This window comes from Amblyomma maculatum, chromosome 8 (assembly GCF_055883805.1).
Source record: "Amblyomma maculatum isolate TAMU_Amacu chromosome 8, ASM5588380v1, whole genome shotgun sequence".
Classification (NCBI taxonomy): domain Eukaryota; kingdom Metazoa; phylum Arthropoda; class Arachnida; order Ixodida; family Ixodidae; genus Amblyomma; species Amblyomma maculatum.
Genome location: NC_139351.1, coordinates 47,559,053 through 47,572,049, shown reverse-complemented (window position 1 = coordinate 47,572,049; position 12,997 = coordinate 47,559,053). Strand labels below are relative to the sequence as shown.

The following is a 12,997-nucleotide window of genomic DNA, read 5'->3' as shown; positions in this document are numbered from 1 at the left end:
ACGACCTGACAAACTTCTTTTTGGTGGTTCATTCGAATTAAAATAAGTGAAATAACACTAGATTTACATTCTCGCAATCGACACTATGCGGAAGAGGGGGAAAAAGTCAGCATTTTGGCAAACTGAAGTGCTTCAGTACAGTAGGCATTTATCACAAAGCTTCTAACTAAGCTGAAATTGTGCATCCCAAACCAAACAAAAGCAATTGAAAATAGTGTTCTCTAACCTTGTCAGTATGCTTTCCTATTTAGAAGCAGCCGTCTATCAATTTTAGGCATATAGAAAAAAATATAAGCTTTTTAAGGGCATCATAGTCAATATGTGTTTTTTGTCCTGCTTTCCAAGGCTCGGGGGAAAAAAACGAGAAAATACTTTTTTTCCCTCAATATCCTGTTTTTTAATTGATCCTTCCCATCTCTAGGACGATAGGTCATGCAATTGTAAAGATTAGACACAAAAATAAAATGACAAGCAGGTGTGACGTTCGCCGCGCAGCGACACGCTCGCAGGTGTGACGCTCGAAGATGCGTCTCGCTTTCTGGTGATTGGAACTTCATACCAGCTTGGCCCGCATTTAGCCGGTGTGACCGGCGTAGCCATACGGCTGCGCTTGGTTACCATACGGTAGCCGCATGGCTGCGCTTGGGTGGATGTTAATAAGTAATTACTCCCTTGTTACAGTTTGCAATCAGCTTACGCATCTAGTTCGCCGCATTGTAAATAAGCACGCCGGGCTACCCGAGGGTCCAGTCAGGCAGCTTGTCCACGCATTAGCACAGAGCAAAATTCTTTATAAAATTTCATATCTTACTCTAAGCTGTCACCAAATACATCAGATTGAGGTTGTGCTTCATACATTGCACAAGGCTGTCCTTAACGGCCCTGTACATAAGCCCACTGAGCGCCTATACTCTACGGGGCTGTTTTTGCCCCTGGGAGATCACATACAACAATATCGAGACCGCCAAATGGCACGTCTTACTAGCACCAAACAAGGACGTTGGATACTATAGCAAGTTGCACTCAAACCTATCAACCTCACTATATTTACCCCTCCTTCTTCACTCCCAGATAACCTCAGAGTAACCCCCATTCCAGAAAACTTTGCACCAGATGCTAATTCAGGCAGACGTTCCACTCGCGTTTACAATCATGTTCATCCTACTGATTCCACTATCGCCTGCACAGATGCATCACGAACTACCGTAGGGGCGGCTGCTTACTTAATTGAGAGCTGCAGTGAGGTAGTGACACATAAACCCGGACCTTACATAGATCCTCCTCTTACATCAATTCTCGAGACACTGTCAATAGTCGCCAGTATTCAACACCTCGCACAGGCACCCCCTGACCCTCCAGTATATACCATGTACACTGATTTAATACAGGCTATACACGCCATTTACACGAATCGCATTCCTGAAGAACTGAGGAATGATCTACACAGAGCTCTTACCAAACTACGTCCCCACACTGTCACACTGAGGTGGATTCCTGGTCATGCTAGAATCCCAGACCATGAGGTAGTGCATCGCCTCGCCCGCGAACTTAAGCACCGGGTACCTGGGACTCCCTGGCTATATCCACCCACGTGGGACCGCTACTCTTCACTACAAAAAATAAATTAATATTCACTATGACAACTTTAGTGAAACCCTCCGTATACTTCCTCTTCGTGACAAATCCCTCACTACAAAGTAAATACGCATTCTTCGACACATACAACTAAATACATTCCTTACTCCTGCCCGGTCGTTGTTATACCGCCTCAGATATTCCCCCGCATGCCCGAATAGTCCTCAAAACTGCGCAAACTTAGAACACTGTAGGTTTTCTTCAGTTCAGTAAATGATCAATGTCCAATTTGTCCATTTCTCGCTTGATGACATCCAGCTTACCTTGCGTCATAGATCTTACATTCCATGTTGTTATGTGATATATGTCTTGGCAACATCGGACTTTCCGGTCGCTTCCCGACATATACACAGCTGAGCATTATGTTTTCTTGCCCTGTTGCCATTCAGTCACCTCACTTTCCACACCCTCCTCCCCCAATGTGGCTGGCTTGGTTAGCCTGTGACCGGCTGAAAGACCAATTGGCCTTGATGACTCTGGCCCAGGACATTCTCAACGCTTAATAATGCGTTAAATAAAGTCATTTTTCACCACCACCTCTCTTCGTGACTGGTACGGTCATCGCTCTCGACAAGAAGCGTCCGGCTATTGGTTTCCAAAAAAGTTGCTCAAAGTTTTATACATGCACTGAAAACAGTTGGCTATGGAGGATGCTGCGGCGAATGAATGATGCCAGCTATGATGTCAGATAAAAGCACGCTGCCATGTGCGTGGGCACCAGGATACTGCCGTGAATTTTGTCAACACCGAATTCAAGAAGCTGGCAAATCAAGCGAAGGATCAAGCTGGTTTTCGGAAACGGTACTCTACTACTGATCATATCCATACCATCAACCAGGCGATATAAAAATGCTCGGAATATAACCAGCCCTTTACATAGCATTCATTGATTGCGAAAAAGCATTTGACTCAGTAGAAACCTCAGCGGTGATGCAGGCATTGCGAAATCATGGGGTGGATGAGCCGTACGTAAAAGGGCTGGAAGATATATATAGTGGCTGCACAGCAACCATAGTTCTGCATAAAGAAAGTAACAAAATTCCCATAAAGAAAGGTGTTAGGCAAGGAGTCACGATCTCCCCAATACTATTCACAGCTGGCTTAGAGGAAGTAGCGAGAGACTTGGAATGGGAGCAGTTAGGGATAAGGGTAGATGAAGAATACCTCAGTAATCTGCAATTTGCTGATGACATTGCCTTGCTAGTAACTCGGGGGATGAACTGCACATAATGATTGATGACTTAGACAGGAAAAGTAGAAAGGTAGGCTTGAAAATCAATATCCAGACGACTAAGGCAATGTTCAACCGCCTCGGGAAGAAACAGCAGTTTACGTTAGGTAGCGAAGCACAGGAAGTATTAGGCGAATATGTCTACTTAGGACAGGTAGTTACCGCCGATCCGGACCATGAAAAGAAAATAAGAAGAATAAGATTGCAATGGAGCGCGTTTGGCAAGCACTCGCAGATTATGACTAGCAGCTTACCGGTATCGCTCAAGAGGAAAGTATACAACAGTTGCATCTTACCTGTACTCACCTATGGGACTTAAACGTGGAGGCTAACCAAGAGGGGTCTACGTAAGTTCAGGATAACGCAGAGGGCTATGGAACGAAAATGGTATAGGTAACATTAAGAGATAGGAAGCGTGCAGATTGAGTCATAGAAATAATTCAAGCTACTGACATTCTAGTGTAAATCAAGAAGAAGAAATGGGCATGGGCAAGACATGTAGTGCGAAGAGAGGATAACCGATGGTCGCTTAGGGTAACAAACTGGATTCCAAGGGAAGGAAAGCGTAGCAGGGGGCGGCAGAAAGGTAGGCGGATGAGGTTAAGAAGTTCGCAGGGATCAAGTGGATGCAGCTAGCACAGAACCGGGTTAATTGGAGAAATATGGGGGAGGCCTTCGCCCTGCAGTGGGTATAGTCAGGCTGATGATGATGATGATGAGGATGATGACTATATATTGGCGCCAAGTATGAGAAACGATGGTGTTCCTGTAGGAACCAATACTCTGCGGTGCATTCCGTGATTCGGAAGCATCACGTTGCAGAGAGGCGAGTGAAGTATTTTGTGGCTTTGCGGTATTAGTGTGACATGACATACTTGCGGTCGAACATTCGGCATCAGCTACGCACGGAAAGGTTGCTCGAGTTTCAGCTGAAGGGCAAGAACGGCAATGAAATATTGGCAGTGGGTTGGTGCAAAACGGGAGCGGAAAGTAGCATTGCTGTTCATAAGCGCCGATGACCTCTCACGTTAACTTATCAGCGGCTTTTAAATGCAGGATCTAAAACGTTTAAGGACTTGGTCGTAAACAATAGGAATCGACAGATTTCCAAAGTAGCTGCAGAACTTACGAAGAGGCGCCGGCGCAGACGGTAATGTCCATATCTGAGGAAAACGCTCGCAGTCTCAAAGTATCAATTACTGTTAAGTACTGGCTGGGCTACCCACCTTTTTCGAAAAGCCGCGTTATGACTAGCTACCGTCAGTTTCTAACATATTGTGTCGGCTTCAGTTGTGTAGAGCGCGGAAAGCAGAGCAGAGAGAGAGATGGAGGGAAAGAGAGAGCCTGCCACACACACACACACACACACACACACACACACACACACACACACACACACACACACACACACACACACACACACACACACACACACACACACACACACACACACACACACACACACACACACACACACACACACACACACACACACACACACACACACACACACACACACACACACACACACACACACACACACACACACACACACACACACACACACACACACACACACACACACACACACACACACACACACACACGCACACACACACGCACACACACGCACACACACACACACACACACACACACACACACACACACACACACACACACACACACACACACACACACACACACACACACACACACACACACACACACACACACACACACACACACACACACACACACACACACACACACACACACACACACACACACACACACACACACACACACACACAGACACACGCGAAGTGGAAAAGTGGAAGGCATACGCTGAGCCTTACACCTAGTCGATTAAAATTTCATGCGCTGGCGTGCGAAAAGCTCTTGCGAAAAGCAAAAGATGTCCGAAAAAGTGAGCGAAACAGAAGAACAGAATAGCAGGAAGGTTAATTAGGCGATTCTGAGGCTACCGTACACGTGCAGAGGGGATAAATGGACAATAATGGAAGAAAGCGAAAGATGGCTGAGGAAATCATGGTATGAAGCTGGGGCGGCGTCGCGCGCGCGTATTCCTTACAGTTGAAATGGTAAAATGCAAACCATTAAAGGGAGAATATTTTCAGGATGTATTAAAAAAAGCAATCAACACAAAATGTCACTCAACTATATCATATGATTAGAGCGTGCCGTAATAACGTGGGTGTACTTTTTTTTTCTACAAAATAAGCAAATGGTTAACCCGCATGCATATTAAAACTTCATATATGAAAAACATCACATATGGCAAGGAAACATGTGCCATGTACATGGCACATACATTCCTTTATTAAAATAGGTGTGAGTATTTTTGCTTGCTTTGCCCATCGTGGAAAGGCTGTTCAATTCATTAACATTGCGGTGAGTGCATAGTGGTAGGAAAAAAAGGCAGTGTTTAGGCCTTACGTTTAAGAAAGTCTTTGGTGATCTCTCGCTGCCTGTCGCGCGAAGTTCCTGCACAGCCATCGAACCATATGACCCCTCAGGTTGTACCCACGAACCGATCAGACAGATAATTAGAAAGTGGAGCTCTCTGAAATTCATGATGGTTTGGTGGGCGCTGTTTAACACAGAGACAAAGAGAAGAAAATGTGGGACTGACGCCTTTATTTCTCTTATTTTCTTTGTCTCTGTGTTAAAGAGCGCCCACGAAACCATCATGAACAACCTACAACTCACCCAACTTCCCTTACTGTTGCTCTCTGAAATGCCTCGTCTCGCGCAGATCAACCACTTGAGTTAGCGGGCCGCTTTGCTGCGCTTGGCAACGACGGCGCGGATTGATGATTTCTCTATGAGAGCTAAGCATTTGCAACGGGAGGGTAGCTATGGCCCTCGTGAGGCTGTAAATCTGCGTCTTTATTATTAATTGTCTAAAAGTTGACGCAGCTGAAACGTTCCCATATGACGTCGTTTCAGTGCTTTCTGCAATTACAACAAGATGTGTCAGCTTACCTCCCCACCCACCAAACTGTCTACCAAACTGCGGTGAGCTAACAGCTGCCTACACTGCACGTCGAATTCGTCATGTCGTTTTCGCGGCCGCCACAAGTGGTTCAAAATGCGCCGCCCAACTTTGGTCATTTACAGCAATGGCAGAACATCCTTTTGCGTAATGAAACGTCATTTTGACGTCATTATTAAATGTTGATGCATGACGTATTTTTCGCTACACAACGTCAGCCAATCAGATTTCAGGAGTCGGCTCTTGACAGTGGGCGGTTCATTTCAGCCAATTCGTAATACAGGTGTAAGTGGTTCCCTTTCTATCATATATACCTTTGTTCTCCCTCCACAGTTACTTATAATATACCCTCCATGCATCATGAATACCGCTGCTAAAAATCCGTTTTCATGTTCACGTCATTTTTACGTCACTGCAAAAAAAGGCATTTCGACACATCGAAATTTCGCGCCACAAATTTGAAGCACGTGACTGTTCTGAGAACCAATCAGAGAAAAGAATGGCGGCCATGTTTGTCGAGAATAGAGCCCCAGTACCAAGATTACGCGTGTCACGTCTCAAACGAAATGCAAATCGGCAAGCGATGTAGTGTCTATCCGTTTTATATGAAAAGGGTATAGTATTATTCGTGCGAACGGTGTACTGTATGTCTCGTTTGTAAGGGCTTTCCTTTCGTTAAGAAAAGACTGCTGCTTTGCTCTGGCATCGGAAAAGCTTCCAATAGCAAGCACTTTTTACTGCGGGAATGTTATGACGAGTTTTAGTGTCATTATTTCAAACATATGGCGCGGTTCTAGAAAGAACACCTTCCCTGAACACGTCACGAACTAGGTGTTTAGAAAGGGCAGTCATAATCGGGGTCTACAGGGATGAAATATAAAGGATGCTCAAGCTTCGCATTTAAGATTCGAACGCGATATCGTTATTTATTCCCGCTAAAATTGTGTAGTCCGTTTTTCCTCCGCTGTCCTTACACGCCGATTATTTGAAGAAGATGGAAGGATGTATAAGACTTCGAATGGGGTGGTGGCTCGCGCCATCCGATGCGGCAGCGGCGTACGATCGAAAGACCTTTCCAGTGAGCGCGTTATTGCAAGTAAGCAAAGCGGAAATGTTGTTTGCTACAAGGTTAACTATTTCTTCCGTCATCAGTTTTTTTTCTAATGACGTACCTAAACATTACCTGAAAGTCATAAGGCAATGCATACATTAGGTCCATCTTTATTTGGAGAGAAGCAAGGCAGTTCGGTGGCGGAGCGGCTGCATGTTTGCCTCACACTGTGAACGAACTGTGATCGAGATTGGGGGTTTTCGCAAAACTTCGTGTTTTTTTATTTTATTTTGATTTTCGCTTTACAACGGACAACAACGCCGACAACAACGCGCTCCACATAGAGCACGCGAGCAGGAGTATAAAATTGTAAAACGCTACTAGAGGTTACCAATAGTCTCGGAAGCGGGCTTGAGGAGACTGGCCGATCTACCGCGAAATTTCCCCGGTATGGACCTGTTGCAATGAAATCAGGTTCTGTTTGTTGTGGTTTGATTATATGGATTTGGGTGTGATTAGGCATAGCCAGTGGCTGAATAACAGATTTTTAAAAATCCTACCTCCCTTTGATGCCTATTAAAAGGGGGAATTCTCGCTGTTCGTCTCGAAAATGGCCGTCATATTGAAAGCGTACCTTCGTGACTTCAAACTTTCCGCGGCGTGTACTATTTCCAAGACAAGAAACCTACACTTTTGGCAGGAATGTGGTATCCTCTCTCCCCAAGCAGGTTCGCTTGCACAAAGTTTACTTGACTATTACATAGATATACTTTCTTTCGAACGCAGTGCACTTCGTGTCAAAAATGCAAGCCAAGCACAATGTGGGAACCATTCCGCAATGCTTCGCCATGCTTACAATTCTCAGCTCTGTAGAGCTGAAAACATCCCACCTACATCGAAAAATACCACACAAAATGCAACGCGAAAACTTTCCTTTTCTAAAAAAGCACTACTCTTATAAAGCAACAATTTGCTTAAGGAACAACATAAAAAAAATAAAAAAATGTGGAGGTGCTGGGTGTTGATCCCAGTACCTCTCGCATGCTAAGTGATGAAAGAGAGAATGCTCTCACGAAGGAAATATTGAAAATTCAGTATGGTGATCGCACATACAGGGATGCTCCTAGTATTCTTACTGCTTTCTATGACTTTTATCGAAAGCTGTTCGGGAGTCGTGAAGATCCAAATTATAGAGTTCGGATTATAATTTCTTAGTTGAGAACTTTCCTCGACTAGACGATGAGAAGTGTACTGTAGCAGAGGAACCCATCACTTTGGACGAAATTAAATCAACCATTTCAGGCCTTCAGAGCCAAAAATCTCCTCGCCCAGATGGTATTACTAACGAATTTAATAAAACATTTTTGCCTTACCCAACACCTGTTTTGATGGAGGTTTTCCAAACATCTCACGATGTGGGTTTTCTGCCTCCCACGGTTTATTCAGACCACACACTTTTAGTTCCCAAAAGCAAATATACTAATCGGTTGAAAACTGTTGAAGGATATCGTCCAATTGCCCTCTGCATGCAAGCGCTTCACTGGTGCAAAAACTGAATAGCGTTCGACGTGGGAATGATATCTCATTGTGTCTGCAGCGACCAATGGTTATCAGATCAGAAACCTTCTTTCGAAACAATCGACAACATTCATTTTAAGAATATCCACTGCATCGAATGAGACGAAATGTCGACGAATCATGAAATAATGTTCGTTGAGGGGAGCTAAAAAAATTTGCTTATGCTTAAGCGATAGCTGCCATGACACTTTTAAGGGATACCCTAGCAGCTAGCTTCAAGTTTCACTCCTTTTGGGTACAGGTCCGGATATCGAAGATTAAAAAAAAAACCTTGTTCCTTTGCACCTGAATGTAATAAGTAATGTGCTATAATTTTATCATCGCCAATATCATCTTCAGTGAGCGCGCGAATGAGTTAACTATTGGAATTTTGAAGACACACTGGATGATTATTTCGAGTGCTATTCTGCAGTGCTGTCATTCTTATTTTTGAAAATTTAAATGACTGCATGCAGTAAAATAAATGAGGACAATTGCCTTCGATGTCCTAACGCTGTATGCGCATACAGCTGATTTCATGGGTGTATGTGGTTCAATCTCTAAACCGCAGACTCGTGAATTAGGCAAATCTTTAGGTACCATTGGTTTTATTGGGGAGGAAAGTCTTTAGACCGCACATATGAAGATATTGGACTAGAAGTGCGGTGTAGAAGATTTATGACATTGTTTCTCTAGCATACATGAAATAACTGAAGTCGCACTTTTATATCGACAGTTATGGTGCGACATGACTAAGAACGTTATGCCCTGTCATTGGAGTTTGCATGCTCCAGAGACTTTTGTCTCCAATGGTACACTATTCGCGACATTAAATTCTTGTTCGCTTCTTTTTATTCCCCCTTATCTACAGTTTCACACGCTTCTCGGTGATGACGTCATGTGGCCGACAGTTGAGAAACAATTACTACGATTACGCGTGTCTTGTGTTAAAAGAAATGCGAAAAGACAAGCGGTATAACGTGTGTCCGTTTTGTAAAGAAATTATACAGGATTATTCAGGCAAACGGTGTACCGCTTGTACCTTTTGTAAGGACTTTCCTTCCATTAAGAAAAAACTCCGGCTTTGCCTTGGCATCCAATAGGCTTCGGATAGCAAGCAGATTGTTCTGAGGGAATATCATCTCGAGGTATTATGTCATGATTTAAAGAGTATGGCGTGGGTCAAGAAAGAACACCGGTATGAAAACTTGACAAACTGAGCGTTTAGAAATAACAGTCAGGTGTCGACAGGTATGAATGAGATACGGGGGGGGGGCTTATAAAGTATCAGGCGAGATGGGCCACACGCCTTGCGAGCTATGGTGTTGGTAGAAAAACGTAGTTGATTTTGAACCAACTGGAGTGCCTCTGTATATGAAGACGCTGTTGTCTATATTCCAGAAGATAAAGGTGCTGGGTATCGATCCCAGTACCTCTCGCATGCGAAGTGAGCGCTCTACCATCTGAACTACACCCCTTTTTTCTTTATTGCCAAATTTATTATTAGACTTTACACATAAAGAACATGAGGAACATTACACATAAAGAACACATAAATAACAGTTTTTCACACACATGGGTTAAAACGACGCGATTAGGGCTGCGTGATTCATTACAAATCAGGCATTTGCAGTAACACTTTCATTCTCGGAAGCCACTCAGGCACTTCATCTTGCGTCTTGAAAACTTCAATAACACTTGGAAATCTACGCGAAAATACTGCCATATTTTCCTTGTATCAACGTCTGCATGCCTTAAAGCTATTCTGGATCGCCAGATACTATGGATGCCCCATAACATGACCATGTCCAGCGGCAGCCCATCATCACCTTCATTTGGCAAAAATCGAATTCCAAATGCATCCACGGGTAGGTCATTTTTAATTGTTCGTTGTAGAGTGTCCCAGAAGAACAAGGCTTCTCAACAGTCTAAGAAAACGTGTTCGATAGTTTCTGGTTTGCGGCATATGAAGCAGTGATTTCCCCAAGGTTCGAAAAACCCTTCATTTCTAAATACGTCTCAACTACTAGTGTATTGCTATGCAGCTGAAAAAGGAAGTTTTTGTTCCCCCTTGTACAGCCATATTTTTTACTCGTTTAAGGACTGACTTCCATGGACCTGCACAGTACAACGACCTGTACAATGGGATCGGAAGAAAGACATCGCACAAGTCCTTATAAAGTTTCTTTCGCGACACACTTGATAAATATTCATACAAAAAACGGGCTTGCAATATACGACATGACGTGTACACTTCTTTAAGGATTCCGAAAATCCTTCCTTGCATGCGCGCCCAACTTACATCTAAATTTGGTAGCAGAACATAAAATGGTTAACCACTTGGCGCAAATACAAACATGCCAAACCAACTCCTCCAGAGCTGACGCGATGAAACAAGCTGGTTCGGCGGGTGCGCTCCCAACTACTTCCCCACACAAAAATGGCGATCACACGGTGAGATATATGCATTTTCACTCAAGAATAATGCAGTACTTGTAACACGTACACTATCTTTTTAACAAGAAATAAATTAGAAATCGTATCACGTGCAAACATAGACCAACCGAATCCTTTTAGTCTGTCGGCCTTCTCACGTACTTCTAAACACTGCTGGTTCTAATATGACTCACTGTCTCGGTAGGTTTCCAGTGCCACTCCTAAATACCTCACTGGGGTTGTTACTCAAGGCATGTTCACGAAATTCGCAGGAGTTGTGGGCCACTCTACATGCCAGAAACCCAGACACTTATTCTAGTTCACAGCACTGCCACTCACCGAACAAAAGTCCTTCACCAATTTGACAACACTGCGAATCCTTTCGTAGTCGGTACAGAAGACGACAATGTCATCGGCATACGCGAGTATGCGGACCTCTGCTGCATGCAAACGAAAATCTCGAACACTGCTGCTCTCGATAATGCTCAGACAAAATGGTTCAATATACAAGCAGAAAAGCAATGGTGACAGGGGGCAGCCTTGACGTACAGAGCGCTGCACTTCGATGCGCTCACCCACCTTCTAATCAGGCCCGTCGTGCACCCTCTGTACGCCATTGAGACTCCCTTGAAAATAACTGAGCCCACATTTGCATGCTCTAAAACTGATATCAAGACATCATGCGGCACCTTGTCGAAGGCTTTCTCTAGGTCAAGCTGGAGCATGGCCACGCTCTCATGCAAGGCGTCGCAACACTCCAGCACAGACCGTGCCTTGTGGATATTAGTATATATGGTTCGGCCTTTAATGCCGCAGGTCTGATGCGGGCATTCCATTTGAACAGTTTGAAGTTTGAGCTACACCCGCGACAGAACAGCACTTCAACAAGGCGTAGTATTATGATTGAAGAGTAGCACTAAGAATGTAGGCGTACTCGTGGAAACCGGAACGAGAAATGGAATCGAATTTCACTCTCTTTCTACTTTCACTCAACCGCTCTTTCTCCTTTCGCCGTAAGCTCCCCTAAGGCACAATCTGCGTTTCCGATCAGAGTCACGTATCCGGTATACCTTCACACACGGCTGTATTTCCATCATTCAAGTTTTTACCCCACACATAAGCCGCCTACCAGAGGCGTTAGCTTTGTTTTAGTATCGATTAACTCAATCCCACAATCGATTCTGTGGTACTTTTAACGCTGTCATTTGAAGAAACGAATAATGTCCAATATTCACGCAGAAAAAGAACCAGTAGTATAACTAGTTTTACAAAACGTTGCCACAGTCAAAGGAAGCGACGAGAACGAAGTACCTGCTCTTGGTGACCTCGTTAGGTTTTTGTGTTCTTTCGAACGCCGTCATAACATCCGCCGCGGTTTTTAGCAAGAAGCATGGCATGTCTGCTAGAACTATGCTCCCTTGATTTAGGGCTATAGATATCACATTCGATACTCCGCCGCTTACGAATTTTATGCGCTTTAGACAACTAAAGGGACTTTATGGGGTTCCTAGTTCTTCATTAGCCTCAGTTACCTTAAAGTTAGTTCAGGTGCAAACAGTGAATAAAGGCAGAAAGACGAATTTAAGTTTGAAAGTAGACCGGCAATGAATAACAGGCTGACGTTCGAACCAGGAAAGGAAACTGCGCGCCTCAAATGCTCTTATATTGTAGAGAGCTGTGACGTCATGCAGCAGCTGAGCTACTCTTGAGCGGCGCACGGAAGCATTCTAGCATTTGTTAATGTTGGAATTCGGCGCAACGAATCGTGCGGCTGCTGTTGTTCTGTCGATAGCTCCGTTGGTAGAGCGGTGGACTGTAGAGGAATTTTCAATGCGGATATCCATAGGTCGCTGGTTCGAATCCGGCTCGACGGAGGTTTTTTTTTGTTTAGCTTTCCCTACTGCTTCATTAATTTAAGGCGGAGACGCCACAAGGTATATCATATTAGGCTCCTTAACTGCGTTCACTCACAAAGCGTGTACAGTGTCAAAAGAATAATTTTTCCTGTCATAAAAACGAAAGAAGCGTCCGGCTTTTATTAGGCAAATTTCGAAGAAACATACTTATTGA

At 44.1% G+C, this 12,997-nt stretch overlaps 1 protein-coding gene and 1 non-coding gene across 2 annotated transcripts in view; both read left to right on the top strand.

Moving 5' to 3' along the window:
- The window catches only part of LOC146181116 (juvenile hormone acid O-methyltransferase-like), a 58,917-nt gene that overhangs the window by 23,539 nt on the left and 22,381 nt on the right, over window positions 1–12,997 (top strand). The gene's annotated exons all lie outside the window — the stretch shown is intronic.
- TRNAY-GUA (transfer RNA tyrosine (anticodon GUA)) lies at window positions 12,710–12,801 on the top strand. Its single transcript is given in 2 exon segments — window positions 12,710–12,746; window positions 12,766–12,801. It is a non-coding gene; the product is annotated as a tRNA-Tyr (tRNA).